At 37.1% G+C, this 26,672-nt stretch overlaps 1 protein-coding gene across 3 annotated transcripts in view; it reads left to right on the forward strand.

Annotated features, from left to right (window-relative positions):
* Positions 1-26,672, forward strand: part of LOC116178683 (probable G-protein coupled receptor CG31760) — a 107,497-nt gene that overhangs the window by 27,332 nt on the left and 53,493 nt on the right. For 2 of the 3 annotated variants that reach the window (XM_031498256.1, XM_031498258.1), the window contains exon 2: positions 17,519-17,592. The exons of the other annotated variant lie outside the window; for it this stretch is intronic. The gene's annotated coding sequence lies outside the window, so the exon portion shown is untranslated. The remainder of the gene's footprint in view (positions 1-17,518; positions 17,593-26,672) is intronic. 3 annotated transcript variants of the gene reach the window in all.

Raw genomic sequence — 26,672 nt, forward strand, 5'->3', positions numbered from 1 at the left:
TTTGTCGAATATACGAAGGCCTTAACTGGCAATTTATGAAGATTGGTACTTTTTAATACTCAAATGTTTTCTTTTTCTGCTCCACTACTAACAGTACCTAAGAAGAAATTTTACTTATTATTTTACCAAAAGGGAACAATTGTTAGTGATATACAAAACAAGAAGGAAAATTGACGATACCTCTTAACCAATTTTCCATGGAAATGTTAATTTCCATTACATTGGTATTTGGTAAATGGAGGGTTGCAATCCGTTGAAATTTCGTGGGCATTTACGTGCTCAATTTTATTGTCTACCGTCAAAAAGAAATTCGTTTTCCCACTTGGATTTGATACGGTCATTGATGCTAATTGTTCCGGGAACGTGTAAATTTAATTCTGCATAAACTACCACCATAAATTTACATTGATTTCTCGGAAACATTCGTTTAGGATTAACTTAATTTTCTGCTATCAGTTACATTAATCCTTTCAGCATAACTTCACACGAATCGTTCAGTGAATTTATCATTCAGCCGCTAGTAGCTTTTCTGTTGCGGTTGTTAGCGAACATTGATTGCGATTTCGCTTTAATTTTATAATCCCCTCCGAACGATATTTTAAAGCACTCGGCTACTATTTTAACGGAACGTCCTTCTAGTTGAAATGACTGTATTGTAATCCTTTTTATTCCCACAAATTTCACCGAATTTTTACTACCAAATTTAACGCTGGAAAATTGCCCAAATAGGAACGGACGGATTTGCACAAAATGATGCTCGATTTCCCGAAATTTCTAGGATCCCTTAAGTTCAATTCAAATTCCTCATGTTTCCTTCAACTCGTCCTTAATATATTTCCCATTTGGTTTCACCTTAAACTGTCATCAACTTCCTATAAAATCCTACTAAAGTTCACGTGCACGCTCCCATTCAATTCTATTCGCAGGGAAGCCCAACCAGGCAGCCCATTGTATCTATCCCCTTTCTTATGCAACTAGATTCAGAGTACTCTTCGCGAATTCCTCCTCTTATTAACGCCCACAATGGCACATCACTTAAAAGGCGATGTCTAAATTTTCATTGGTTAATATCTTTTTTACTACCAATCCTATGGTTGAGATCCCACTCAATTCAAAAGATGCCAAATTAACAGTGTCTACGGTACTAGTTTATCTTATGGTGAGCTAAGATGTGTAATAATGTATAGCTATTAAAGAGACTGAATTTTGATCTATACTCCTGTAATCTAGACGCCAAGATCAATTAAAGAACAAAAGCCTAAATGAATAGGTAGATGTAACACATGTTTCATTGACCGCAATCATTCAGACAAATAACGACCAATATATGTTTGGAAAGACACTTCAATACCTTGGGACTTTTTGCAACTTCAAAAATTCTAATTTACTTATTTATGCGAACAAATTCAAAAAATTTTAGCTCTCGTTACACAGTTCATACATCCCTATCTACTTTACTTCGAAAAATAATAAAAAATTGTCTTCAAACTTGAACTCGACTAATTATATTTTTTTTAGCACAAAAAAACATTCCGGTCATTTTTTGGGGAATGCCTTATCTTAAGAAAACTAATCCTAAGCAATTTTCCACAAACCGAAAGATTTTTGTTACAAAATCAGAGAATAAATTCGAATAAACATCAGGGGACACATTCCTTTGATGAGAGTAATTCAATGAAGCTTACGACGGCATTATATGAGAAGACGCCGGGCAACAATAGAAAATGGGTTGAAAGGATTTCCTCGCAAAGAAGCCCCTCGTACATCCCGAGCACGATGGTGTCTAAAAATATCTACCGAAACTGAATTATCAATGAAAATGACAGATTCGCGTAATCAGATTTGTGCTTGAATGGCTTTCTCCTTCGACACTTCAAACGAGCTCCCTAATCACATTCTCGTTGGCGACGTTTTTAGTGTACCGAGGCCCGAAGGGTTGATATTTTCGAAGCGTATCGATTTCTAATCGCTGCAATAATTGTAATTTTCTAATTTTCCCAAGAAAGCATTCGGGAAATTTAACGCGAAAGTTCCTCATATGACTCGATGCCACGTCTCGTGATTGCTTATTAAAGCAACCGTTGGATTAATGCAGGCAATATCCATTACCTACGGATATAGGTATTATAAGCTTTGTGTAGTTGCTTTAATGAAGTTACCGTTCACTATTACTTGCTTCTTAATCTTGTTCCATTTATTAAAATGCATAGTTACAACTTGAATCGAGTTCCGGGCAGCTTAAGGCTTCTCTCTTTAACGCGAAAGACCATACGTTGTGTGCTCCTGCGGAATTGTAGAAGCATGGTGCTAGAAGCGAAAACTGTCAGGTCTGGTGTCCGTTGAGGCGGTGGAAACAGTGGAAATAGTAAAAGCCTATACAAACAGTAGCACCTAATGTAGAAATTGCAGAAGAAATAAAAAAGTACTAGAGCAGTAGAGGAGCGTGACGTTGCATCAAGATCGTCTGGATCTTGATTCCAGGTCTTCTGGGTTAAAGGGTTGGAGAAAGCGGCGAATTCGGCGGAAGAGACTGCCTGACTCTGTGTTGACGGTAGCAAATCTTCCTTTTACTTCGATGACCTTGGCAAGGGTAGACCATCGTTGGGTGTGATGGTCTTGGATGCTCTCTCTTGATGAGATCTAAAGGGATTGACATTAGCATCATAAGCATCTTTTGATTTTTGACGTACTCGTAATTTAATTGCTGGCTCATCACATTGGATTGCTTTTGCTGCTTCCATGTCTCCATGAATAATTGGTGACGATGGATGCGTCTATGGGCACGGAGTGTGTTGCTGAGCTCTAGTAAACCTTGAGATTTCACCGAGTCTCTCCAGTGGAACGTGATGGTGTAAGCCTTCTAACCTAGGGGGCAACAAATAACACAAAAAATTCAAATTCAAATTAATTCAATTTAAAGCTAGTAAATACACGTTATAAATTAGTTCACGTAAATTCAAATTAATTCAGTTTAACTTAATTTAGTCCACTTTAATTCTCGTTAATTCAAAGTACTTCACCTAAATTCAAGTTAATTCACGTAAATTCAAATTCATTCTCTTTAATTCGAATTCATTCACGTGAATTCAAATTAATTCACGCAATTAAAATTAATTCGGGTTAATTCAAACTAATCCACACAATTTCCGAGGGGGAAGCACATTGAAACGCCATGAGCTACGTTGGAGTCGCATCTAGAAAATAATTAAGTTTCAAGCGACGAATAATGTATCTTAGTGTACCGGGTGATCAAATAAGACCGTTCCTCGGTCATATCTCGGCAACCGTTCGTCGTATGACAGGGGTAAAAAAAATTTTGTGTAATCGGTTATGAAGAATCGCTGGAAAATATTTTCAAGTTCTAAAAATGATCACCAGAGGGCGTAACTGCCAACTTAAATTTTAAAATTGCATTTTCTTTAAATTTCGCATAAACATTTTTTTCACATTTTTAAAGAGAACCAGTTCATCTATCATTTTCGTAAAAAAACTCAGTTATTTCAAAAACAAATATGGTGTGGGGCGTTCAATTGTTTTTGCAATAACCTGTTTTAGCCTCTTAACGGTTTGACAGATTTTAACGAATTTGGTATCGTTGAAAAGAACATTCCTTGGGCAATAAGAATCACCCAAAATACATATAGTTAATTTAATCGAATCCTTCTCCACCAGGGGGCTAGTTTTGACACCATGACCCAAAATCCTAAAAAAATCAGGCCAGTGAAAACCGTTTTTCACAATCTCGTTCCTAACCTCAAATACTGGGAAAATGAGATTAATGGATCTTTGAAGGCCAAAGATCGCGCGGTAAATTTCCTAAAACTACTAAAAATTTAGCTAGAAAATGAATAAGATGTTAAAGAGGCAATTGTGAGTCTAAAAATATAAATCATTAAATAATTAATCTCATTTTCCCAATATTTGAGGTTAGGAACGAGATTTTCAAAAACGGTTTTCACTGGCCTCTTTGGATGTAACTTTTTTGTAAAAAAAAGTCATATCATTCCATTTGATTTTTTTAGGATTTCGGGTTATGGTGTCAAAACTATCCCCCTGGCGGAGAAGGATTCAACTAAATGAACTATATGTATGTTGGTTGATTCTTATTGCCCAAGGATACCAAATTTATTAAAATCGGTCAAACCGTTAAGAAGTTAAAGCAGGTTATTGCAAAAACAATTGAACGCTCCACACCGTCTTTGAAATAACGGAGTTTTTTTAAAGAAAATGGTAGGTAAACTGGTTCGCTTTAAAAATGTGAGAAAAATTTTTAGGTTATGCGAAATTTAAAGAAAATGCAATTTTAAAATGTAAATTGGCAGTTATGCCCTCTGGTAGTCATTTTTGGAACTTGAAAATATTTTTACCCAATATTTTTTTACGACGAACGGTTCCCGAGATATGGCCGAGGAACAGTCTTAGTGGGTCACTCGGCACAGCTTGGAAGCCACTGACTGCTCTACTATCGATCTGTGCGAGCGAAGTCACTCGATCCGACGCCAGCGAGCGGGGACAGGGATCCAGATTTTTCACGTAATTGAACGACCTGCGTAGCTCAGATGAGCTTACGTTAGAAGCTCTAACTTTGGCTACAAGGGTCCTGGGTTCGAATCCCAGGTAAGGCATGGCTGTTTGTGATTGTATAGTGGGTTGAGTGGGAAGAATAGCAAATTGCTAACACTCCGCCCACTATATAATAAAGGCAATTAAAAAAAAACTAACGTAAACGTAACTACCTCATAAATCATAGGTGGGTTTTGTTGACAGCTAACCTCGTACGCATGTCTAGGACTTGGTGGGACTCCTAGACGTGCGATATCGTTGCTATTCGATACTCCTTGACGAGAATAATCCAACGTTTGGTCAAAATCGGCCATAATTACGAAAGTTAGTGTTTCTTGGAAGTGATATACAGTGATATTTACTAAAAAGTAGACATAGGGATTTATTTGTATTGTTTTTCTCTGTGTCTACTTTTAAAAGACAAAATCTCTTCTGAAGGGGGCCTAATTCTATGCATCCAAAATAACTTTTTCAAACAAATAAACATCTGACTGTCATATTAATTAGTTTGAATATTGCTGCTTTGGATTAACAGAAAATATATATCTTACGCCCCTTAAACTGTTATCGGCACCATATCAATTGACAATATCAACTTCTTCTTCAGTTGAATATGTCGCACACGAACGAAAATAAAAATACGGAAGCCAAAGCAACAATATTCAAACTAATTAATGTGACAGCCAGATCTTATTTTCGTTGCATAAAATTAGGCGCCCTTCAGAAGAGATTTTGAGATTTTGTCATTCAAAAGTAGATATAGGGAAAAGAATACACATAAATCCTATGTCTATTTCTTAGTAAATAGCACTGTATAAATGCAAACAAATTTAAATTAATTCATTTCAATTCAGTATAATTGAAGTTAATTCAAATTAATTCACGTTAAATCCAATTCATTCACGATAATTAAAATTATTTCAGGTTAATACAAATTATTTCAAATTAATTCAAGTTAATTCGAATTAATTGACACTAATTTAAATTATTTCCCATTTATTTAAACTATTTCTCGCTAATTCAGATTAATTCAACAATTCACATTAATTCTAGTTAATTCACGCTAATTAAAATTTATTCTTGTTAATTCAAATTAATTGTATACCAAAAATTGTTTGCCCCCAGCGTATACTCTTACATGAGGTGGTACCTTCGATTAGTTCAATTTTCATCTGGTTCCGTTCATTGGACGGAGGGTGACGTTATTGAATGTGGCATTGAATTGCTGGAGGGGTGTGTGCTTAATTTGCGACTTGTCCTCATCGGTTGGAGTTATCGTGAATTCCTGTGTGTTATTTGTAACAGCGTAGAGGGTGGAGTTGGTTTCGGGTGATACTACTTTTCAGGTGTGGGGACCATCTGGTTCCAGTAGTCCAAGGGCAATACAACCACGTTTACTAAGGAGCGAAATAGTCACATTTCGCAATACTCCAATGGTTGTGTCAAAGGATTTTCCATTTTGACAACACGAAGGCAACAGATACTCCGGTCACTGTTCAAGTAGTGGAAACAGTGTCAGAAACTAAAACTATAGATAAGACAGTAGCAAAAGCAGACATAGTTGAATCCAAATAAATAGTGGTAACAGTTGAGACAGTGGAGAGAGTTTAGGCAATGGAAACAGTAGAAACGATAGAAATAGTAGAAGTAGTGGAAACATTAGAAGCGGATGTAGATACCAGAGTGAAGGAAAGAAGATGGAAACAATGAAAATGGTGGCAAAAGTGAGAGAAGTTGATGCAGTTGAAAAAACGCGTACTATGGAAACCGTGGAAACCAGTGAAAACGGTTAAAACAATGGTGACACTGAAAAAAGTGGAAATAATCAAATAATGAGAAAGTGGGAAAACAGCGTAGGAACGGCACAAACTGAAACAACCGTAGAAACCAAAGGAAACACAAAAAGCATATAAAACGCAGCAATTGTATTAACCATAGAAACCACAGAAACCATACTATTGCTATAGAAACACGCTGTATTATAATTGCTTCATTTTTCTTGAACCTTACTAATTAATTTGTGGGCGTTCAGAGTTGGTTTCGTTTTCCTTTAACGGTTTATAGAATAAAGCACGAATTGTTTGCGGTTTATAATTGTCATTGACGCGTGTTAATTTTCAACCTCTAGAGTGTTTTTTTTTATTTCTACAGGCGCGTGTTTAACTTTTGGATTACAACTTAAACAATAATTCGCGTACCCAACACATAGAAATTGAGGTACAAGGTAGTTAATAGCTTGGGACAAGGTACTGGTATTTGAAAGCACATAAATGGAGAAAGGGTCATTTTAGATACATAGTAAGGTTAAAACTTAGTTGGAATTAATAGTTTAGAACCCCTTTGTACCTAGACACCCCAAAAATTGCTTGGCGTTAACCAGTTTGACTAAAACCCGAAACGGTTTTCATATTATCCCAAACAGAAAGCTTCACTACATAACAATTTTGCACTTTTTGCGACTACAAACATTGAGTTCAACTTTTAACAGTAGCTATTTATGGTGAAGAAAGTATACTGGCGCGCTTAATTAGTTTGTCCATAACCGCGCAGGTTTAATTCCGCTATGTAACGCGTTTTACTCGACGTAACTGTTCATTACTTCTTTCTTTGTATTACGTACTGTTTGAACCCAATACCAGAAATGATCGGAACAAAGCCCAAAACCGAATGCATCCCGAAAATCTCCCCGGAAAGATCCTGACTATTTATTTATTTATTTATTTATTTATTATGCCTCTCTTAGTTTTGGGCCCTCAACAGGCATGCGCCCAATTACAGAGTGACCCGCATAATGCTATTTAGAGGTGCCTCTGCAGAAGGTCTTAAGTTGGTCTATACTACTCCGGTATTTACCTTACGAATTAGGAAAACTGCAGGAAAACCTAATTCGGAGTAGCCGGTAGAATTGCCGGAACTGGTCTAAGGTAATTTACAACTCCGCCACAGATGAAAAATTTACCTCAACCCAGGTTCGAACACCCGACCTCCGGATTTATATCCCTTCTGATTAACTACAAACGACAAAATAGCTTCTTAACAATAAATAAATAAATAAACCTTGAGCGCCAGTCTGACGGGCGGTAACACAATGTTAATGTCTTTTACGTGACCAAAACAGCTAATTGAGAATTACTCGTGGTGATATCATGAAGCATCGTGAGATGCGTAAACTAAACGATCACAAAAATTTTGATAGATGGAAGTCGATTGGTTAAACATGGCCGCTTTAACCTATTAATCCCATTTTATAAGCGTGTTAAAAAATTAAAGAAAAATAGGGTAACCCCAGGAGAGATGCGGTAGGACAATCGGTTTTAGATTACCATAGAGTAAAATGCAAAGTGCATGATCCGAAATGATATCAGATTAATGGCATTGGAAGTGATCAGCGCCAGTCATTACTGTAATATCACATACCCACTTACAACAAACCTGACTTTTGCAAACACTATTATTGTTACTTTGTTTGTTTTTAGAAGATGTATCCAATGGTACCTCGCAAAAAAAGGTTGAAAAATGACGAATTTCTACAATTTCCATTACTATAGGGGCACGAAATCGCTCAAAACACCCTTCGTTTCTCAATCCCAATATAAACAAATGGTTTCCTTTACGAGCCCAAACTTAAACGAAATTTTCTTTCTCCCTCGATATTTTAGAAGTGTTATCCAAAGTTTAAATTGACATCTGTCCAACCGTGATAATCGAAATTTTTCGACACGAAACAACTCAAATATCTCTTTACGACGACGGGAACGCGAAGGGAAGTTTATTAGAGCGGGCCCTATTCTCTTTTACGAAGTTAAAGAGATAAAATATTCCCGCGCCCGTTGCACACGAACACGGGGAAGCTTGAAACGCGAAAATGACACACAAATTAGATTTTACGGAACGAGTCGTTGTTCATTAAAATTTCATTGTCGAAAACGCGACTATTACTGCCCGTTTACGTTTATATTTGTGTTAAATTTTTCATTAAAAAGAAGCAGGCCCGCGACAGTAAACCGGAAAGGGTGCATCCCCAGGAGAACGACATACACGCCACTCGCCTACTTTTCATTTGAACGTGTATCTTAATTAGAAAATGGCTTCTGTAGCGAAGTTGCGTTAAGTACTTAGCAAAGTAATTATTTAAAACATGGCACAGCTAATTTAGATTTAATACCGCGGTTCGCGTGCTATGAATTCATGCGCGTCAAAGTGGATATTAATCACGTTCTTCAATATTCCTGAGATGCGTTTGATTTACAATCACTTCCGCAGCTGATGAACCTAATTTGCTTTGGATACATCCACGTGGAGATTAGTCGACTATAATCTCAACGGAATTGGACATGTTTTGATTGGCCGAAGCTTTACGTCATTTGTATTAGCTACGATTATAATTTAATTGATCTTTCCACTTACTGCGAGAGAATGTATTGGAGGTAACGTAATGATGCGTAATCAGGTCTTTGTTGTCTACGGCTCGGGGCGGTTTAGCTTTACATTGAGCTATAGGTGGGCTATGATAATTAGCCCCCCACCTCCTCCAACCTCTGAAATGGGCTTGTTTTAGTGATATATTGGAGCGGTGTATACTTCATATATAGTGTCTTCTTGTACATTGACGTAGGGAAAAAATGTGCAACCTATTGCTTGTTGAATAATATGCGTTTTAATCATGTGAACCTAGCTTGAGTCAATCATAACGAAGTGGCATAGCCGGAGGTCGGGTGTTCGAACCTGGGCTGAGGTAAGAATTTTTCAACTGTGACAGAAATGGAAAACTCCTTAGATCGATTTCGAGCATTCTGCCAGCTACTCCGAATTAGTTTTTCCTGCGGTTTTCCTTATTCGTAAGATAAATACCGGAGTAGTATAGAGCTTCTGCATAGGGGCACCTCTAAAAAGCATTATGTGGGTCACTCTGTAACTGGGCGCATGTCTGTTGAGGGCACATCAGACCAAGAGAGGGATAATTGTGACGAAAAAAATTTTGAAGGAAGGAAAGAAACTAGCATTACGGCTCCAGCTGCTCTCGGTGGTATGGGTGGTTCGACGAAACTGAAAAAAAACTGCTCGGAGAACTTTGGCGCCACTAATTTTCATTTAATTTAGCCGTACAGGAAAAAATAGAACCCTGCTCCTGGTGATCTGGAAATGCAAGAGGAAGAACGAGGAGAAAATAGAGAAAAGTAGTGAAATAGGAATATTTTTATTGTAGGGCGAATGATGGTGAATGAGAAATGGCAGTGGAACGATAACAGGGAATTAAAGCAATAAAATCACGGAACGAGATCTCGTCTCACAGTAAGACACAAAACTTGACGAAAATAATTAATTAAACGGATGACTGAATTAATGAATTAATGGTTTTTTTTTTAATAAACTTAACGGCAATCAAAAGTTAATAACGGTGAATTGGAAGGTGCTTAGCTGTTTTCCTGGCTCCTGAAGTTGTCCAGCGGTTGTTCGGCAGAGTCGGTGAGTAGACCAGTGGCTAAGGGCTAAGTATGGGGAAAGTAAGGATAGGGAGAAGGGTAAAAGGGATCAAATGGGAAAGAAATTTGAGGGTATCGATAGAAGACTGAAGACGGACGACGAAGGCTGAAGACGAAGAGTTTGAAGCAGTACGGTACAGGTATAACAAATAAGAAGGGGAAAAAATACAAGGCCCTAAAACAAGACCTAAAATTACAAAACAAAACTATCACGAAAAGGCTACTTAAGAGATGGTGTGGGCCTTAAAGGTAGAAACAATATAATATTTTGGGTGCTATAATATAGGTGGTAGTAAATTAACGCTCGGACCCTAAAATGCAACGAAGAAATAGAAACGACACTGAACAACACGAATACTTACAAAAGGGGTTGAAATCCGGCGAGCAAGAGTTAATAGTATTTTACATTATTAGCCAGGTAAGTGAGTTTTTACTGGCGATAGGAGAAGTTGACTGGCGAGCCGTTAGGCGAGCCGTCATCTCCTAGAGCCAGTAAAAACTATTACCTGGCGTATAATGTACAATATTTTATTTGTTACTCATTTGTAAACAATAGTAAACGTAAATAATTAGTTCTTAAATAACTCGAAGAAATGTCTAAAATATCATATTATCCATGTAACAGAGACTTCGCATTAATTCGCCTAACGGCTCGCTAGTCAACTTCTCCTATCGCCAGTAAAAACTCACTTACCTGGCTAATAATGTAAAATACTATTATATTGGTTGTACTCGGAAACACAAGTGCGCCTCTCCTCTACTCTTGATCCCCAAAATAGGGTTTAAAAGGACGGATACTAAATCCTTTTTGTTGAGTAGGGTGACTTTCAAGAGGGTAAAATCCCAAAAATTGTTGGATTAATGCGGCTATAAAAATTTCGCACCTCACAGCACACTACCGAAATGACAATTTTATGGAAAACGGACAACAAAACGTAGAAGATTTTGAAAAAAACGAACAGTAATACAACAGATGGTCCTGAAACGAATCAGAGCTTCGTAACATGGAATAAAATAGTACACATAAGCTTCAAAAATTAGAATAGTAGTGAAAACAGTAAGGAAAGAAGAAGCGTTTAAAGCGTGAAAAGGTAAATACAATTGTAAGAAGAGGGCAAGAATCGAAAGAAGCGAAGAAATCAAAAGAAGAAATTTAAGAAAATGGGCACGCCTATGTGATGAAATTCAAAACAAAATAAACAAATTCCTAACCTAAAAATCAAAATAAATAAAACAAAACTAAACTAAAAATGGACCTGTAACATAATACATAAATAAATAGGTAAATGACAGTTCATAATTATCTACTAATTATTATTATTAACTGTCATGAATGACATATTATATACTTACCTATGTATTTCAAATAATTACCACCCATTTTTTGTCAAGCCGTGTTCACGCGATTAAAACGCAATTAACGAGCATTTTTCGTTTGTTCCCTACGTGAGTGTATACCCACCTAAATATTCAACGAGATTTAATCTAGACAACATTTACCCAATTCCTTCAAAGCTTCCCAGACTCTCCTCAAGTACGAGTAATTCTCAAACTTTTTTCAGGTTTTTTTTTTCTCAAGTTCCCCTTTGAAGTTTCCCATATTTTATCCTTAAAATTCGCTCAAATTCCTTTCGTGTTGTAAATAACAGTAACTAACGGACGGCGACTGTTATTACGGAATCGTTTATGAGAGGAGTTTTCCTATTTGTGTCAATGTTTTTGATTCCATGTGTAATTTAGTATAAGTTGTACCGAAATAGATTAGTAAATGATTGCGTTATAAGGTAGCACGTTATATTTATCGATGTTTTTTTTTCTCCGTAGATGATTAATGGGATTTTCGAGATATTCGCTTGTAAAGTTTTGCCATCACCAATACATATTTTTCTTCCAGACGTCCCAATCGCCTTTTGTAAGTACCATCCTCCGGTAATCTGTTCTTGAAGTATAAGGAATTATTTATAACCAATCACCATAAGGGGTCGAGGAGGAGGACTGTGGTGGGTAGAAATCAACTACTTTTCTTGAAACCTTTCATTAGAGTACCATGAAGGATAAAACCAGCCCCCCCCCCCCCTTCTTCTTTCGATAAGGAGTCAAAAAGTAGGGCGGTAGTTGGTAGAAAACAGTTCCTTTAATTGGAATACCATGGAAAATAAAATTAATTTCTATCCCCCTCCCTCCACCCCGGTCGCCACTGACCTCGAAAAGTAGTTGCACGGGAAAGTTTTATAGTTGGCCAAAGCAGTTCATTTCGAATTAGAATAAGTACCATGAAGGATAAATTCCAGGACTCTGGGACCATTCCCTCTAAAAGTAGTTCAAAACCGCAGAAGTGGGTCCGGACGGGCGGACAAACGGACGGACTAAACGTAAACAATAGCAATTTTAATTCTTAAAACATGCACTAAAAAAGAATGGGTCAACTGAAACTATTTTGCAATATAAGAAAACAAGTACGGATTATGCACAACTCTAGTGCAGATAAAGCGCATTTTTTAACACCCCAATTGCCCGTTGTAACATATGCCGACACTCTGTTCTCGACATATTGGCACTTAAAGTTTTGACCCTACCATTAGATATGCCTACTTTAGATGTTTCAATAGTCCTTTGTGAGTACCCTCTCCCGACAATCCGCTCTTGAGATATAAGGAATTATATCCGATTAGGATAGTTGGTAGAAAACAGTTCCTTTTGTTGAGACCTTTAATTAGAATACAATGAAAGATAAAACCAACTTTGTTTACACCTCCCCTCCACAACGCCAACTCCTCCACCCGCTGATGTCTGCAAAATCTGAGACTAATTATTGGTTATCGCATGTAAAAGTTATGCACGTTTTACGTTTACTTTCAAAAACAGAATCTCAGGAAGTAAATATCGTGGAGACCCCCCCCCCCCCTTAATACAGCGAAATTTGATGTCCGTCTGGCACACCTTCAAGGTATGAGCTTCCTATTGCAAAAAAATTCCAGGCTCTCACCATTCCCTTAAAAGTAGTTCAACACGGTAGAAGTGGGTGAGCCGGACGGACGACGGACGTACGGACGGACAAAACGCAAACAATAGCACTTTTTTTTTCTTTCTTCTTAAAAAATGCACTAAAAGTAATACATAATTAAATTTTCCCTTCAAACTCTCTTCATGTCTTCATTTTCCACTCAAACCTTACCCAATCCCTTCATAAGGCGCTCCCAGGGTTCTGAAAGTTTTTTAAAAACTTCCCCAGCGTTTCCATTGCATTCTGAAGCTCTCGGGTTAACGATTTATTTGAACCGCCTGATGCTCAAAACGTGTAGAAACCAAAAAACCCTAAGCGAGTATGCGGGAGGTTTAGAATCTTTTCTACAGGTCAATTTAATTCAGTGACATTCGCACTATCTAAAATTTCCAGAACCTTTACCCGATGGAAATTAAGCAGAATGCGCATTCTGTCGTCACTCGCAAGATTCCGGCGCTCCGATTGGCTGGTGACGAATACCAGTGCAATTTTCTGTCAAAATGCACATTGTGTCTGCACTCGAAAGGACGCTGTTGCCGAATAACAGTGCATTTTAATAGCAAACAATAGGTGCGGTCGGCACCGCACTAGTAGCGAAATATAATTATGCAAATTAGAGTTCTCTTTCATTACAATACCATGGTGTAGTGCCGGAACCTCTTAATTCTGCTTAAATGCGTTTGGACTAGATAGACCATGAAATTCAGTACTTTTTGGCCTATTCGCGAATGAAACTGCGCCTTTTTTTGAACCAAAATACACTTTTCAATCTTAGTCGCCAAAAATATCAAAATAACCAAAAAACAACGAATTGTTTTGGGAAAGAAACTCATTGAAAAACATTTTTTTCGTAGAAATTTAATGCGCGAAAAATTATGATTTGGGATCAATCACTTGACGCTCTTGTGATCCAAAACTGAATGCCCTACCGCATCTCTCCGGGACTCCACCTACTCTTTTCCTTAATTTTTTAACACGCCTACAACATGGTGCTAATGGGTTAAATCGTTAACCAATCGACTTCGTTCCCTTCACCCAATCAAGTTCGTAAACCTCCCCTATTTCAGGATTGCATATTTTGCACTTTGTGCCCGTTTTGCTCACGTAAAAGACATGAAGATTGTGTTACCGCCCGTCAAACCGGCGGCGCTATCTTTTCCAAGGTGATTAACCGGTCACGGCGTATCCGATAGTCAATTACTCCCAAAATAGAGATCCCAAAATCATTCAGAATTCATCCTGGAATTCATTGACTTACAAATTTGAAAAGAATAAAATTTTGGGATAACCATCTCTAATGGAGACACCTTCTAAGAACCATATCAGCATTAAAAAATTAAAAGCTATGGAAGAGTAGTAAGGAAGTCCTGAAAAAGTCAAGAAAGCTTTGCCTAAAAGGCAATTTCCTGGGTTAGACGCAATTGTAAGGCCCTAATGACTCTAAACACTTTTTAAAGAGATGCTGGACAACTTTCTAGATCAGATGGCATCTCTGAGAACTCCAGGTATCTTCTAAAGCTTTTTAACGCTATTCGAGAGTCTCATAAGGGTGTATCTTTCTCTTTCCAGAGCCAGTGAAATGCAAACCACATCAAATGCTTTTGAAAAACTCTCTCTTGCTATGGCGAAAGGTCGGGAAAGTACTTGGAATATTCCATAAAACACTTAAATGGTCTGGTAGAGATTTTCAATTGGATTCGATGTGTATCATGTGCCTACCCCCTTTCTTTCGCAACTAGGTTTAGATCCCGTTCCTCTCAGTGAAGGATAGGACCCTGTTTAGCCTAAGTTGCTTCATCCTCCCCGATTTCAGATAACTGCCGCCAAAGAGCTGATCAAAGCCTCACAGTGACAAACCACATGCTCGGTAGTTTCATCTGCCTCACTACAGAACCTACACGTGGACTCTCCTGCAAGCCTAATACTGTGGAAGTGCCCCGTGAGGAACCCGTGATCTTTAATCTGAGAATTGGAATTAGCTTAGATTTCACGAAAAAATACAAAGGCTGGAAAGATTGGTCACAAACTCGGATATTTCTTTGGATGAAAACAAAAATATACAAACCATTTTTTGCATAAGCTTTCAAACAACTTGATGATCTCTCGTTTAGAGTTTTTGTTTTTTCACTTTTTTAGGTTTACAAAACAATCGCATAACTAACGTTTTGTGAGCGACTTCTCCCTGGATGTGGGAACCTGAAGCTTTTCTTTTACAGTTACTGGGGCTGGTTTAACACATTGGAGAAGGAATCAGGTGATTTTTTTTATGTATTCTTAAAAAACCCGACGATTTGAATGACTCCAACTGCAGCTTCCGGGAAAAGCCGTCTTTCATGTCGATTGCTTAATTCGCCAATTTCCATTGTGATCCTTTTGAGTCAGTACAAATTTTGGAGTTGGTAAAATTGCCTTTAACGGTTTGTTTATAAGTTTCAGGTTTAGTGTGCGGGAAACCCCTTTTGCAAACTTTTCACCTTGAGTAATTTTACACCATAAATTTATGTTGAACGCTTATGTATCAATTTGGATATCTTAACAGTACTAAGAGCACCACGTTTGTTTCTTTCATCAAAAGAATTGTAAAAAAAATGAGCAAGTGTTCAATTGAGATACATTACAATATCTTAATAATAGAGAAAGCATAAAATTTGTTCTATGCAACAAAAAATAGTACAAAATGAGTACAAAAATCGCAGAAAATTACCAAATTTGTACCACACTGGAAACGAACACAATGTGAACAAAATTGGAGGTGAAAGAGAATCTTAATTCATGACACATGATTACATATATGAAGTCCGTTACGTCAATTAGCCTTTGTAATTCGCCCAACCCTTAACTATAGGACCAACCGCTTTTAAATCACAAATTTGTATCGTTAATTGTTGCATATAAATTGCTTTACGTGACGGATTAGGAAACTCGAATTGTCCAGTCTTTTGTTTTCAAGATGGTCCGCTGTTGCAATAAAAACTTTGGATCACATAGTTGGAGAAACGTGCAATGAAAGAAAATTGATACACTTTTCTTTTATATGGTGGACATTCTTCTTCCGTCTGCCAATTAATTCCGATCTGTATCACAGAAGAGCCCCGTTCTTGTGCTTTGTGCTATCGTTTTAAGGAATATGCAAAATTACTAAAAGCTCTAAACAGAGAAGCCGTCAAAAAAGCTTCTGCATGTTTTATTGCGAGAGCGGTAACATGGACTACGAGCAACACGAATTTCCCGTTATCCATTTCAGTTTAAGCGCTTCTGTGCCGAATGAAAACTTTAAGTGCCACAGTGACAAGCGTTCACCCTAAACTTTCGCTCAATCTTTCCGCGCGAGTGCACAGCAACCCATATTTTTTTGTTCACTTAAAGGAAACACTTTCATGTATCTTGCAACAAAGTTACACACAAAGTGTACGTGAACCTTTGCAACGTTAGACTAAAATCGTGATAAGGGTCGTAGAAACGAGCGAGCTTCCTTTAATCATAAAAGCTTAATCCTCCCTTATTCTCTTAATTAACCCAGAGCTCGCGTTCCAACTTATTAGTTTGTTTTTATGCAGCTTATTTCTGTGTGCAGGCCGTGGCGTAAACGCTAAACCAAAATGAATGGGAAGGATAATTTTTTTCATATTCACAGGGAATAACCGAACCAATTAACTGAGCGTCCGTCATGTACCAAAAGGGGTAGGAATTAAAACAAGTTGTAATTTTCTTACTAGTGAAACGTCCAATATCCTCGTAACTTCTGAGATGGTATTTCTCTTGTGTTTTATTAAAGGGAATCTCGGATATGACAGTATTTCCCTGAGGAAGGCAACCCTAACAAAACCCAAACAGATATCCGTGGATGCGGTCCGTACTGCTCTAGAAAATAATCCGTCGTAAATTGAAATATGCAAGGAAAAAGTCAATCATTTTTGATTCTGCGAATTCAACCTGGAAAATGGCGAAGCTAACGAAATCTATGAGAAATGGAAACCTTTAATTAAATAACTTGGTAAAGCCGAACAGGATACATGGCTGCAGTCGTCGAACCCGGTCGTAAATAACGAAAAAACAAAAAAGAATCCTGACGAGCTTTCGTTTTATGTGCACTCCCTAAAAATCACGTAAACCCTCATATTGGGGTTGCTTAATAATTACCAGCGTATAAATCTCGGCGAGCCACCCACATTTATTAAACTTTAAGCTGACGCACTTCTTTAGCGGAGATGAATTAAAATTGTTATACATACGGACCGAAGGGAGCTTGGAAATGCGTGGGTGAAAATCGATTTCCGCTGGGAAACTACACGGTGACGCTCAACAAGTCATATACATTTCGAGCTTGGTTTTGCAGAAATGACAATGATAAACCTCCTGTTGCGTTTCCAATCTTTTTTTCTTCCTTCGTTCGCCTGTCTCGCGCGTGATTTATCGTCGCGTAATTGTGATATTCCGTAATGCTAACCCGTCTTTCTTTATTTTGCAGACAATCTGGTATGCCAGAAGCGCGACCCAACGTTATATCAGGGGATTAAGAGTGGTCGAGCTGCCACCAACTGTGTAAGTATCTAAGTAGTACTTATACGAAAAACCACTCGGTAAGCCCTTTCAGTTTTATATCATTTGGAAGTTTTAATCGGTACAGTAAAAAGCCTAAGTGTAAAGTACTGTAAGCGTCACAAAGATAAAGTGCTCTGGCAACTTTGATTGTGGGCATTCGGCTTACGTTGACGATCTTAGTTTATAATCTGCTTTATACAGAGTGTTATCTCTCAAAATACGTGAATAACTCTTATTTTTCGCTTTAGCTTTTGCAAGGAAAATGAGAAATATTTAGATAGACTAATTTTAGATCAATACCTGCGAGATATGACATACAGTGAATTTTTTTTAAATGCGAACATAGGAGTTTGCATGCAATGTAATTTCCCTATGTTCGATTTTAAAAAAAACACATCAATCTATTGAGTAGTTCAAATGAGTAGTAGATACAATTGACAGCTGTCATATTTTTAAAAATACCGCCGTCCAATTTAATTACGAAATCGGTTAGGTTATTGCTTATGCTCAAGGAGGACACTTCGAACATTTATTGTAATTGTTTTCGGTATTTATTTTCTTATTTTCTTCATTTATGTATTGAATAGATCAAATTAGTACAATACCAGGTGCAGATGACCTACAAATAATTGAAGGTTGGTTCACAATGAATAGTGATGTCAGGGCGTGCCATGTGAAGTCAAGTTTTCGTAAGTTTAAGAAAAATGTATCCTAAACTTGCTATGGCCTCACATGGCTTATTTAAAAAAATCTTACCGAGCGCTCTTCATCATAACGACTATAGAGTTGCTGTTCATAGTCACACAAGTTGCGCGATTTGGGAATGTGAACCGCGCACACCTCATAGATTGATGTGTTTTTTTTAAAATCGAACATAGGGAAATTACATTGCATGCAAACCCCTATGTTCGCATTTAAAAAAAACTCACTGTATATAACGATATAATAAGTCCTTCTGAAAATACAGTGTGACCAAATAGGAGATGAAAAATACTATTGGCGTATTAGGTACTTAATCTTGGTCGTAATTTTGGGATAGATTAGTCACAAAACCAATCATTTACAGACGAAACAAATTTATTTGACATAAAACAATCAGGATGAAAGAAAAACAGGGACTCAGGACCAGAATAACACACTTTAAATTTAATTAGCGTACGCAGAGACAACAGTTCTTATTGCAGATCAGAGAAAAACATGAGATAAATTTTTTCAATTAATATTACCCAAATTATTTCGGGTTTAAATCTAATTTTATAACACGTAATTTCTTTACAATTAAATAACTTAATTTTTTTAACGAAATTAACAACTAAGTTCTGATGTAAAAGGTAAAACAAAATCGACTTTGAAATAAAATGATATGGTCGGCATTACGTTCAATCCTACAATCACTATAGAGATACGGTGATCTTATTTTCCATTGGTAGTTTGGAGATCCGCCATGTTTTGACCAAATACATCGGATTGGTACAAATTAACAAGGCGATGAATTTAACTTGCTGGATACAATGGTGACAGCATTATTGTAACCATAGCAAAAACTACTAATTCGGTTAAACCAAGGAGCTCAATAATAAATTGGAAACAACATGGCCAGCATGGAGCATTATGGCCACTCTTTATACAGTCACTGTATTCAATCCCAACCTCCCCATCTAACGTTAAAAAAAAATTGAAATTAAATATACAGGATGACCCATTATTACTGCAGGATTTTTTATTGTTATTTTTAAAGAATTTCACCCATAAATTTCGTATTTTTCTCGTCATCCAAGCAAATGTTTGGTTACTGCCTTTGATATTCAGTTTTTTTGTTCAGTAATGTTTTGCGGGAAAAGTGAAACACCTCCAAACAAAGCAACAGGCAAGGGTTAGGTTCATTTCTACTTCCGGTCTAATATTTGATCTTGGCAATTTACAACGGAAGCCCTTTAATGATGTTTATTTTTTTAATTTTTTAGGGTTGCGAGTTGTATTTACTTTAGGTAGCTCAATTTTAGATGTTAAGTATTGGAAACTATACAGAGGTTCCCTTAGAGGACTGATTATTTCCAAAAGTTGTTTCCAAAGTTTTAAACGAAAATAGTTTCCGAATGAATTTGGCTATGCATCGTTGATCGGTTAATGGCTTAGAAAAAGTGGCCAGGGCCAGTCTGATCGGCGATAATACAATCTTAATGTCATTTACGGTATAAAAACGGATAAATCAGGATTACTCATGATTATATACAGGTTTCGCGTCATTAAAGATTGATAGTCCTTAGAGACGCGCGATTCGTTGGACTAAAAAATAAGAAAAGTACCGCGTTAACCTATAGCGCCACTTTATCGGTGGCCCTAGTTAAATTTTAAGAGTAGCGACGCGCTCCAGAGGGATAGCAGTAGAGCATTCGGTTTGATACAGAAGAACGTACGTACGTGGTCCGACACAACCTGTTTTTTCAGGCATTATTTTCGCGAGTATTCCACCGTCGAAAATCAATAAAGTAACAAAAACAATTTAATTTGCGGCTCGAATTAGGAAAAATATCACGCAAATTCAGTAAAAAATAAAATCTCTTGGTAAAATCAGCGTATGCTAAATTCTGTATCTCGGAGTGCCAAAAAATTATAGTTACTCGCGGAATCTCCCAGAAAGTAACTTAACAGCTAGTGTGGAGCAAATTAAGTCAGTTACGGTGTGGTCTTTCAATGACGTAATAATATCGAGTAAGAAGAAGTAGGCCGAGAGCGGACATAAAAAGTAGACGATTCAATTCCCTAACAATTACACAAGGAGCGTTAATCTTACCCCCAGCCCAGAAGAAATTCAGCAGCCGTCCTTCCGGAGATCCTGCTTTCATCAAATATTGTCTAGCGCCATCTCTTTGAGATTTTCCCTACCATTTTGTACCACACGTAAACATAGACTCCAAAAAAACGTTATAATTAAGGTAAAGTAACTTTTTTGATTTGTACAAAAAACAACGATCGGTTCTCTTTAACGAATTGCGTTAAAAAGTAATCAGAAAATTCTTGAACGGGTCGGTTTATGTAAATTGCCTGAGTGAATCCGCATTGTTAATATATTACAACATAATTATGTTTGGGCCAGTTGAGTTTTATTAACTGTAATAATGTATTGTTTTTTTTGTATAGAATTGCTATAGGTATTTCTTATCGTGGTTGAAGGTTAGATAGGGGTAGGCTAGAAAGAAACGTGGCCATGCAATAGGGCGTATACCTTCAATATCCAGTAAAATCTTTAAGTAAGAGAAATATAAGATAAACTCGGATCTGGATTGATTTTTATTATACAGGGTCGCTTATATGTCCGAAAATAGGGTTCTTCAATGACCCTAAAACTACTGCATAAACCTTTTTACGATAACCGACCATTTACATATCAGCGACCCTGTATAATAAAAATCTTTTCTAGGCAGTAATAATTTTAATTCTACAGAGTAGGTCACAAAGGTGTGTCACACCCAAATTGCATCTGTTTAACGAAATACCCTGTACATTATTCAATTCTTGTAAAATTTTTAAAAAGCACAATGTATCACTACATTCAATCGTTCCCGGGTTATCGTGGGTTGTGGAGGCGTAAAGCTTGAAGCACACTTTTCCGGACGGAACCGATAAAGACATGAAAAGGATGCAGCGAAATGTAGAGAAGGCGTGAAGGATATTTTAAGGCGAAGCGACCAATAAATACGTGATAAAGGGGCGTTAAGAAAGGGTACTAAGAAATAAATCCTGGCCAAAAGAGATGTAATGAAAAAAAGAGAAATGAAAAATGAGAGAGATGAAAATAACTGAGATATCACCCAAAAACTGAAAATGACAGATTTCATTTTGGACAGTTCGTGTTAGCAGCTTCTGTGGGCGTCTTTTTTCGGAATCTGTTATCAGAATTTCCATAACAGGCAATTAAATGAAAATTTCAGTAAAGCAAAATTATCCAAATCGTTTGTTGGTGATCCGATTGTTATCAATAAGTACAATACAAAATCTGTTCACGGAACTAAATTTAATGGGTCGATTCCTTTAAGAAATGAGTGCGTGAAAAATATCGCTGGACCACGAAATCTTGTATCAATGTTGTGCACGTCAGTTCTAAATGTAGTACATTTAGAACTGACGTGCACAACATTGATACAAGATTTCGTGGGAAAATTTCTCCTCCCCTCCATTCTACTGCTTTATTTCAAAGGTCATTTTCATATAATGTGTATCGTTATTACAACTGTTTCTCAACCGAGTTAGTAAATAGTTCTCAGAAAACGTTTAAAGTCAAAATTCGTAATATGTTAATGAACGAGCATATTCTTATTTGAGCATATTTATATTTGAAACTAATTCTACTGCTTAAGTTGTTATAGTTTCGTAAACTCCGTTCACTTCATTTTTTTTGTATTAATTTTATTATTAGATTTTTGATTTGGATTGGATGCATAGTAAAATATTACTTAGAATCACAGAATGATAGGTTTAGTTAGTAATAAGCAACATTTTTGTTGTTATTTGTTATTTAATTCAGGGTTTAGGTGGAAGAACAGCGTTGCTGAACCTCGCCCTGAGATTATGCTGCATATATACTGCATAATAAAGCATATTTATTATTATTTATTACTATACGGTATATTTGAGTAGTATTACCCACGCTAAAATGTTTCTTCGCGTAATTTTATCACTTCTAAATACACGGCTTTGTCCGGATTAAGTTGCTAAAAAGTTTTCTCTCGACCTGTAATCGTAATTTTACTGCATTTCGTATGTTTGTACACATCCAAAATTGCAGATAAGTCGTAATTCGTTGCGAACCCACATTTTAAGGGGTCGCGGCACTTGATATGTTTTTTACCCAAAGTTATACCGCTAATACTTTACTACTTCTTGGAGAGATTTCACTCAATAAAATGTCCGTTCTTGTTCTTAAAATCGCACACGAATCATTTCACCTAAGCAAGGATAATGATACGTGGTCGCTCCAAAATTTTTAAAAGTCCGTACGTGCTAACTCGGAAAATCTACCCTCATCTGCCGAAAAAACCCTTTAAAACACGGCCTCTATGCAGGTATCTCGAACCGTATACTTTTATCGAAAACGTACGCGTTATCACCAGACCCATTTTCATTCACGTTCGCTATGAAGCGCTACATGTGTAAATCTCCCAATGCTGAACAAAATAGAAATTCTAAAAAATACTTTTTTTAATTTCAACCAGACCACTCGTTACAACCGGGCCTACCTGCTCCAGGAATTGGAATTCCCGTCGTTGATTATGTCTATATAAGAAAAATTACGTAATAATTTTAATGTAATTTTATAGCACTATCTAAAAGGGTGAAATATGATCTGAAACCTAGACTCTGCCGTGTTATCTGCTTTTGAAAGTAATTATAAAACAAAGCCCTACAGAAAAGAAAACTACATCGAACCAAAAGCTCGACCGTCGCCTTTACAGTCAACCAATTTGTTCTCCCATATGTTAGCAAAACCCTAGCCAAAACCAATATTTTTATCTGGAGAAAAAATAACTTTAACTTGGTAAACTTCTACCCTACTTATTTCTGCAAAAAATTTAAATCCACATTTAAATGCTCTCGTAACAATTTTACGCTGTGACGGAGAAGGTATTTGACTGGCAGCAATTGTAAGCCGGTTGCTAATTTTTAGTACAGAATCTGATAGTCAAACAGTCACTCAGAACAGACGAAAAAAGCTACCCCATTTCAAAGTGACCAGTGAATTTGAAATTTTCATTCAAATGCTAAATTTCTAGTTCCCAAACACAAAATCAATAACCAACGGAGCGTCTATTATTTCCACAGTCCGAGAATATTCAATGAATTCGTCCATGTTCCTGGAGAACTTTTCTGCTTCTGCAATTACCCATTATTGTATTTCTCCAAGGCGCAAGTAGACAAATTGTGTCCCATGCATTGGCCAATGAAAGAAGGGCATTTTATTATATAAAAAGTAGCACGCTTTTCCCATTTTCAAATTGTAACGAATGCGAAAAGCCTCGTTAAGGTAATTTTCATCAAAGCCCAGAAAATGCAAATGTAGGTAATGCACATGATTAATGGGGGAGGCTTGCGAAACCAACCCGAAACATTTTCCTCCTGCACGAAACGTAATTCAGTTGTAACCGCCGACAGTTTTTTGGGGGAAAATTAGTAAAAACGCGACAGGTAAATAGCGGCGGCGGAACAAAAATGATACCTTCGAGATTTGCGGTTTTCGGTTAAAGTTCTATTTATAAAGTTCGATCGAGCTTTCCATTCGAACGAGGTTACAGCTTGTATGTTCAGGAAGTGTGTAGGCAATGATGACGTTGTCGTTGTATTGGTCTGACATTATCTACAGATCACTTGTAGGAGAACCTTTGCCCAATCGTGCGTGAGCTGATGCCCGGGACGATTATTATTTTCCCACCCCTCTTTTGTTTTATCGCAGCCAAGTGGAAAATTTGCCGCATGTGCGAGACTCCGTCACACACACACAAAAATGTGCAACGAACTTCTCAAAGCTTTTGACGAAGCTTCCCCTTTCGTCTCATGAGGTATTTCATTCTACTTTGATGAAGTCGGCAATTTATTCACTACATTTTTGGGATTACGGAGGGCTCACGGGTTTAAACGTCTACCGACACTAATATACGGTGCGAAGGATATAGCAAAGAGTAACCATAAACTCTTTGGATATAGAATAAGACACACCTTTAAAAAACCTGGTCACCAGTACCAGATGGCGGCACCGTCGTTGTTACCGCTAATGCATTACAATCTAATAGTCAAACTGATAGTAAAAGACTATAAACTGGGTGTACCCTTGTATAATAAACTGCTTTCGAACAAAAGGCCGAAACTTTCTATGACCTCAGCTTATAATTCGATTACCCTTACCAGCCCGCCCTAATACTCCACTTTTAAATCAATCATCTGCCATTTGCATCATTCTCGCTTACCTATTATCTAGAGAAACCTGACTGTTTAAAGAAATCACCAGAGAACCAAGAGCCACATAGAATATTTTAATAATAATTAATCTCCTAGATACGCTCAACTGCTCCATAAGACGAAACGCACGCGATACCAGGAGAATTCAGATTGTGATTTACCCCCACCCCCACCCTTCTAATGAAGGCAGCATTGCGCTCCCACAAAGACACTGTGTGTTTCATTGTTATGAATGAAGAAAAATTCAGTTCTTGCACTATTCCGTTGAATAAATTTGATGGAACCTTAAACATATGCAGGAAAGTATTAATAAAGCAGTAACGTGGGAACAGGTAAATTAAGGAGAGGGGGGAGATAATAGAACGGAGTGGTGGAACAGGGAGCGTACACAAAAAACAACATGTGTAAAATAATGATGGGGAAAAAAATGAGAAATTAAGGAGAAGAAGCTGAGAGAACAGAAAAAGAATTACCAAAGAAAATTTAAAGAGAATAAGATGCAGAAACAGAAAAAATACGATCAATAACAGAGAAGTACTTTTGGAAGATGATAAACAGAGGGAAAGGGAAAAACAGAACAAAAAGGAAGAGGCATACACATAGGGAACTTTATTAAGGTACCACAGTGAAAGCAGGAGAAGGTATCAAGAGAAGAGATTGAGCAGAAGTTGAAGAAAGTGAAGAATGGGAAAGCGATAGGGAAGGATGAAATAGGAAATGAATTTCGCCACAGATTAAATATGAAGGAAAAGATGAGGAAACTATTAAACAAGATATGGATTGGTACAGAATATATGCAACGGTAAGAGAAATAGAAGAAGAAAAGCACAAATGTGATTCGCAAAGGGGTGGGGCGGGGATACAAGGTGTAGAACCGTCTTACGCAACATATATTCATATAACGGGCGATCAAAAATGAGTGGCGATCGAGTCGCCTTTGGAAGTTCAAATTAAGTACGATATCCTATGTCAATAAAAACTAAAAAGGTAACTCCACAGCACATGAATAAATGCAAAATTACACAATCCTCAAAGAAATTATGTACAACCGTGTACAACTTTGCTGTAAAATAATTAGAGGAGAAGACATTTCAGTATAAAGAAATTACAATTGAAATACCTATGCTGCGTAAACTAATTCTACACCCTGTATATATCCATACAGGTTAGTGGAAAAAGTATTGGAAATAATAGCCGGAAAGGAGATAGTATTTTTCATTGATTGAAAGGCGGCTGAGTGTCAAGAAAAAAAGTATTGAAAATGATGGATAATGGTAAAATAGCTAGTGGGCAGAACCAAGGGATTATATGAAGGGAAAATAATGAGGGTAAGGACAGGAGGGAAGGAGTCTGAGGTGTTCTGGACAAATAAACGACTGAGACAGGGATGTTCTCTAAGTCGAACTTTATTTAGGGATATGGAAAAAATATTAAGACAAGGTCAAAGTGGAGGGATCGCAATGGGAAGAAGGAAGATATGGCCCCCGAATTACGCGGACAACACTGTAATAATGGCAACAGAGGTGGATCAGATGAATCCGAATGTGAGGGGAGGAATATATCGAGCACATGCTATGGGAATGGAAAAAAAATGGGAAAGCAGGAGTGAAGTGCTGGAAAAGGGGTGGGACGGAAAAATGGATGAGAATGGTTTTACGAAAAAGGAAAAAAATCATCAGTTTTAGATTTGGGTTTGTGTTTTGTATTAATTGTTGTCAGTTGGCTTTAATAAATGTTGATTGATTGAGCTACAATTTTTATTTCCTTTGTTTGATTCATTAGACGGTAAAATAATTACGTATACTCTTCAAATTATGAGAATGGAATAAATTTTCAAAAAATCAGGCGACCTATGATACCATTTACATTTTTTAGAAATTGTCCCTTTTCCCTTGAGATATTCACAAGTAGATTTTCACATTGTTAGTGGATGTGTCTCGTTTAGACAATCTATCCGCTCTTTGTCAGTATCCTCCTCCGACATTCCGTTCTGCAGATATTGGTAATCAAAGTGTTGACATCACCAGTAGATGTCTCCCGTCCTAACGTTCCATTTGCCCTTTATGAGCGCCCTCTTCCAACACTTCGTTTTCAAGGTATTCGCTTCGACTTCACCACATTAGATTACC

The sequence above is a fragment of the Photinus pyralis genome, unplaced genomic scaffold, assembly GCF_008802855.1.
Source record: "Photinus pyralis isolate 1611_PpyrPB1 unplaced genomic scaffold, Ppyr1.3 Ppyr1.4_LG8, whole genome shotgun sequence".
Classification (NCBI taxonomy): domain Eukaryota; kingdom Metazoa; phylum Arthropoda; class Insecta; order Coleoptera; family Lampyridae; genus Photinus; species Photinus pyralis.